The sequence below is a fragment of the Fringilla coelebs genome (genome assembly GCF_963513975.1).
Source record: "Fringilla coelebs genome assembly, chromosome: 1".
Classification (NCBI taxonomy): Eukaryota; Metazoa; Chordata; class Aves; order Passeriformes; family Fringillidae; genus Fringilla; species Fringilla coelebs.
The window spans coordinates 110,450,607-110,456,606 of NC_140028.1; the positions used below are offsets into that span (position 1 = coordinate 110,450,607).

Sequence of the window (6,000 nt, forward strand, 5' to 3'; positions counted from 1 at the left end):
ATAAGTGGCATGTTTCATTTCCTTACTCAGACTGAATTAATACTAAAAACCTCATACCTTCCAAGAACTTAATCATTATAATTTTAATGGAAAAATTCAATGTATAGAATTAGATAAGAACTGCTCTTTAAAAAAATACATATTCTCCTAAGAAAAAGCTAGAGGGGTCTAGATAAAAGCCTCATTTAGCCAGAATTGCCTCCTAAACTCAACTGTGCTGTTAAAATGTCACTTGCTCTCAAACTCTTACCATGTAGCCACAAAACACATTTGCATACCATTTCTATAAGGCTTGTTAAAAAACTTTCAGGTTTCTTTGCTTTAAAGCATTCAAGTTTGAATTAAAATAAGAGAAAAATCTCAAAGATCATAAATAATTCCATTATTGGCTCATACTCCCTGAAGTCCATGCTCCTGGGCCTTGTGTGTTCACTCAGGAATGATTCCAGAAGTTGATCCAAGAAAAGAAACATTTAATAACTGCCAGTATTGAAATAGTCTTCTCAAACCATATTGTATGGTTTAAGAACAGAAGCGAGCAAGTTTATCCTTCTTAGTATAAGTCTGGATGTTCTTATCTGTAGGCACGTCCTTCTTATAATCTCTTTATGTCTTGGACTTCATGAAAAGCCCTGGTAATTTCCAGAGTCTATAGTTTCTGAACAAAATACATTTATTTCCCAGCTTTAGTTTTTACTGAGATATTTGATGTCTAATGCTCTTACTGACGATCAGTTTCTAAGCAACTGGTAAACAGGATTTTTTTAGTTGTCAGTTTCCAGAGGAAATTGCAACTCATTAAAGTGAGCATGCAAAGCTAACCTCAGATTGTAGCCATTACACTTATTTTAATGTTGTATTTCATTTAAAATGTTTGATCAGAGAACAAGTCTCCTAGGATGCCTAGCATTTCTGGAACACCACAGTGAACAGCAGTTCTTCAACAAGCCTCATTACATTCAGTGCACAATATCAAGCAATGTAAAGAGAATGAATGGTAGCACCACATTCAGTTCATTTTATATTGATAAAGCTTTTTGTCTCAGGACTAACATGCTAATAACCACATCAATGCTTGTTTTGATTAAATGGATTTCTTCCAGCAGTGGGAGCAGCAGTGACAGAAGTATATTGCACTAAAGATATTCACATACTTATGCAGGCGGAATGATTAAATTTAGCATCAAGTTACAGGTTGCTCTCTAATTCAATCTCTAATTCTCTCATTCAGTTCCACCAATGAATGTTTAAGTTACAACCGGCCTGTGCATCCTCTGAAGTTCAGCTGTCAGGATAATTCTCGAACAATTCAAAAGTTATTAGCCAACTAACCCTGCATGCATCCTTTGCTTGTGATTTTTGCCTCTGTGACTGGACAAGCAGCACTATGTGCATGAGACAAAATCTATTAGAACAGAACATGACAATAGCACAGTTAGAATGTGCTAAGCTCTCTGGAGCCTAAATTTAATGCCCACTGAGATCAGAAAAGGGTGAATAGTGAGAAAACAACAGAAACCCTCAAAGAAAAATGCATTTATCTACTAGTAGTATTTATTAAAAGACATTCAGTCAGTGTTAAGCAAACCATCCCAAGGACTTACCCTGCTAAATAAAAGACTGTGATCCTCAGAAATAAAGAGCTTATTTTCAACACCATGCAGGGCATCTTCCAGAGCAAAACTGCACTCTGTGTTTGTAGAGTCAAAGCAGCAAGTGTTACTATGTGGTATCAGCCCTGCCAACATCTGACAAACCCAAGGAGAATGAACACGATGTTTCTTTAAGCATGTAGTGCTTGAGCTGTTAGCCATTGTAAAAACATTAGGAGCAAGAAAGAAAATAATGAACATTACTGTACCAAAACAGGAAAAGCAGATTTCCCTCCCACCCACCCCCTGCCAGTTACAGCCCTGGCACTTTTTATTTCCAAACTATATCATGGCAAAGGAATGTGTCTTTCTTTGCCTGGTGACCTCTCTTTTGGAGAAGTATGCTATTCAGCATAATTTAGCACACAGAGAACAAAGAAGTTTAACTGTTTCAAAGGAATGCAGAATTTCAGTTCTTGTTATAGCTCTTATTCTTCTGAATGCTCATCACACAGTTTAATATCCAGCACATTTGGAATGAAAAGGAACAGTAACTCATCAGAGACTGCCTCATTCCAGACTCACTCCTTCTCCCCCCGCCCATGCAAAACAGCTTCCATTTCCTTGTGAAACAGCAACAGCTTCAGATTACAATTCAGTTCTCCTAAGGATATTCGTGCTGCATTTAAGTTAAGAAATCATGATCTACCAAAACATTTAAGAATTCAGGTTACAAGCCGTGCTGCCAAGGGGGTTGGTTTTATTTAACACAGATTTACATGACAAAGGCCCAAACACTGACCAGTGGGTACACCTGATCTTAGAAGAATAAAAATCTCTTAGAAAAGATAAAGCCTTTACAGAACAGAGAACAGCACAGCATAAAGCTTATGGCTAAGAAAAGAGTTAAAAGAAGGGAAGTCCGGTGTATTTTTTAATGTATTTTATATACCTATTTAGAAATTCATTTTGTCTAATATACCCCCCCTTATCATAACAAGCAGATTCAAGACTATGTTAAATATAAGGAAGTTTAACAATTTTTTTTACACAGCTAGTATGGAGATGAGTGGTTCAAGATGAACTGGAATTACACTGAAAACAGCTCATGACAGCAGTGAAAGATGGGCTTCTGTGATCTTCAAAGAGGCAGGTAATGACTACTTAAACCTTCATGGTCTCTCAATGCTTTAAGTCTCCAGTAATTTCCTCAGAATCAAAAATTATTTGTTCTCAGAGCAAATTTTTTCAAACTCACAGCTCTCATAAAATCCTAAATAGAACCATTACTCGCAGATACTGACATTTAGAAAGCAGTGCAGCTAAACTTGTGATCCTCCCCTGTAAGATATGGCTAGATCACCCCCAGGGTTACAACTGAAGTAGTTCTTTTTTTAATTTGCTTTTACCTTTTCTTGAATCCTCTTGGCTTTCACTGTCGATACAAGTTTCCAAATTGCATGGATAGGAAGCTTTATGAAACAGGAGAAGACAGATTTATGCAGCAGATTATCCATAATTCAGGCAATTTCTCTTACTGCTTCCCTGTTTGGAGTTCTGAATGCATGTTTTCCTCCTCTTCCCAAAGACTCGTAGTCCTCGACTGTTGCACAATCCTTTTCTGTAGAGCAACTGGTGAAAATCAAAACATCAAATGCAGAGCCTCCAACAAATGACTAGTGTTAAAGTGCCACAAGGGCAGTGTGAGCTGCAAGAACTGAGGGGCAGTTCTACCAAATGCAAATCATTTCCCTGGCAGCCTGCTCGAATAGCTCTACTTCTGGTAAGAACATTCTGCTGCAAAATCAAATAACAGTAACCAGCTCCTGATTTTTCCTAGCCCCCCTAATGCCTGATGCCTCTTAAAGCTTGTTCAGCTGCAGTAAAGAGGTTAGAAAACTGCTGTTTCCAGCACATTCACCCCTCCTCCTCAAGCTGTATTTCACCGACTTCACTGTCTGGTTTCACTTTTGTTTCACACACAATCCTGTTATGTGGATTTCAGTCAGATTAATGCTTTCGTTCACTCTCTGCTTTCTAAACTGGAACTGCAAGGCATCAGTCACAGAGCATAACAGTGCAAGCTCAGATAAAGCTTAGCTTGCAACTAGGGGCTTTGCCTTAAATCTTACCTGCAAACTCATTTCCTTCCACGTCATTACATTTGTCTTTATGAATCCTTCTCTCGTTTGCACTTTTGATCAGCAGACAAGTATTTGTCTGGCTTTTGTAGTGGATGGAAAAGCAACAAAGCACATTTCCATCAATTATCATCCTAAGTTCTTGAGTTTCAGAGTTATGGAGGTTTGGGTGGATGTCTTCCTCTCTTTGTTGTTGTTGACCTTTTATGCAGATAAGTCACAGAGCTGGGATCTTTTTACAGTAAAGCAATTCAGTCCTCCCTACAACTCCTAGTTTTTAAGTCTTTACTAAGGTACGTCTCTATCCATAATAAATCATTTTAAGGTCAGTCCCTACCCAGGCCATTCTATGATTCTATTTTTTAGATCTTGGATAGTGCAACAGAATTTATCCTGAAGCTATTAAATACAGCTGCTAAAGACTAACCAGCCAGAGAATCTTATGTGCCTCATGCATATCAACATTTGTGGGAGGCAAAAGAAATAATTTCTTTACCTTGTCAGCATAGTTTGTGGAAAGTAATCCATATGGTAGGGAAGCAATACTGCTTCGCAGGACTCTTCTCCTATTCCTCCTTTTCAGGTCTCACAGCCACAAAAAAGCTTTCAATGGATTCAGGAAAGAATCCAAGACAGATTTACATGTTTGTTTTCTGTGTTAACTCGTCCCACACTACTTGCACATATCCCTCCCTTCAGGTTTGATGCTTGACACAGGCAAACATTCTGACATTTCCTGCTTGGAAATGTTCCTTCAACAAATCCTTTTTGTGTTCCTAAATGACTGTTTGGCTGCTTATATTTCAGCCCATCTGTTTGGATGGCAGTAAGCCTGCTCACAAGGTGATCTTCCTGTTTCACTTCCTATCCAGAGATGCCAGCCAATTTTGGGCTCTCGGCACAATACCTCTCCTGCCCTCAGTTTGGTACAAAGCCCTGCTGAGTCAGAATCACTGTTCCTGTGCTTTATAAAATTTGTTGGCACTTGTGTGACTCTGACCACCTGAGCAGCAGAGGAAGAAAACTGGAGTTGTCAGCACTGTAAATTGCCAATTGCATTCATTACTGTGAAGCTAGGAGGGTGTTACAAAGACCAGTGATACATGGGAATTTTAATTGCTCTGCAAAGCCAGGATCCTCACAAGCAGAAGGACAAGAATAATAAAAGCAAAAACAGAAGCCACAGGCATAAAAGAGTCAAGGAGGGAAAAACACTGAGCTCCACTTTTCTGTACTGATTCCTTTAAAATGACATATACTTGGACATTTTTTTTTTTTAATAACCTCAGACTTTTACCTAAAATCACAGTGTTATGTTTATGCCATTCCCTGCAAAATCATACCAGGCTGAAGTTGCTTCTTTACAAAGTTCTGAAGTGCATGACCAAGCTCTTTCAGAGGAATGGAGCACCATAGGCTTGTTTCAGATTGACCTAAGGACAGTGTCTCAGCAGGCACTTGTACACTTACCCCTCTGTGTTCCATATGGATGCTTGGGGAACACAAAGGGAGACATCTGCAGTAATGCAGATGGATGGAGCCTCAGAAGTGTGGACAGCATCAACTGGTTGAACCATACCTTGGCAAATATCAGAATTCTGCATTTCCTTGATTAGCACCTAAAGTCTTTATTGAAACAGAGAGAAAGGTCCCTTAGCTAGGAAATATTTGCACTGTCAAGAGTAAGTCAGTGGGTACATATCACAAATGTTCTTCTGCCCTCCACCCTGTTTAAGAAAAGCAGTAACAAGCCAAGAAAAGCAGACAGGATTTCAACAAACAGTATCAGCTGTCAGAATGTTTTAGTTTAAGGATTGTAGCAAAAAAGTCTCCTTTCTCTGGTGTAAAATAATGTGACAAAATTTCCAGACATGTTCTGACACCTGAAAGAACAGTTTCTTGTTTCTCCCTGTGTTTTTACTAAAGAAATCCCCTCACTTCTCATGCCATGATATGTTTAAAAGAAAATGGTAGAAATTTAAACATTCTGACTCTGCCTAGGAATTAGTCGAATTTATACTAAAATAAAATCTATTATTTGCTCAGAAAACAGCAAACAACAGAGACTAAACTTCTCAGCTCCGGCCTGGCAACTATCCAGTATCAACAAGAATAGCACTAACCTATTTGTTCAACTAATTCTTGTGTTATCAGTCAAGGTGAATTGAGCATCTCTTAGACAGTCCCTGCCCTGTATTGTAAGCTTCTCTAATGACAGTAATAAAATATATCACTAGCAGCCAAAATCCACAAATGGCATCCGGATC

General features: G+C 38.6%; 1 protein-coding gene across 1 annotated transcript in view; it reads right to left on the reverse strand.

Moving 5' to 3' along the window:
• ATP2C1 (ATPase secretory pathway Ca2+ transporting 1) overlaps positions 1-3,091 on the reverse strand; it is a 62,175-nt gene extending 59,084 nt beyond the window's left edge. Inside the window, exon 1 of the mRNA XM_084214197.1 lies at positions 3,002-3,091. The gene's annotated coding sequence lies outside the window, so the exon portion shown is untranslated. The remainder of the gene's footprint in view (positions 1-3,001) is intronic.
• Positions 3,092-6,000: the final 2,909 nt, after the last annotated feature.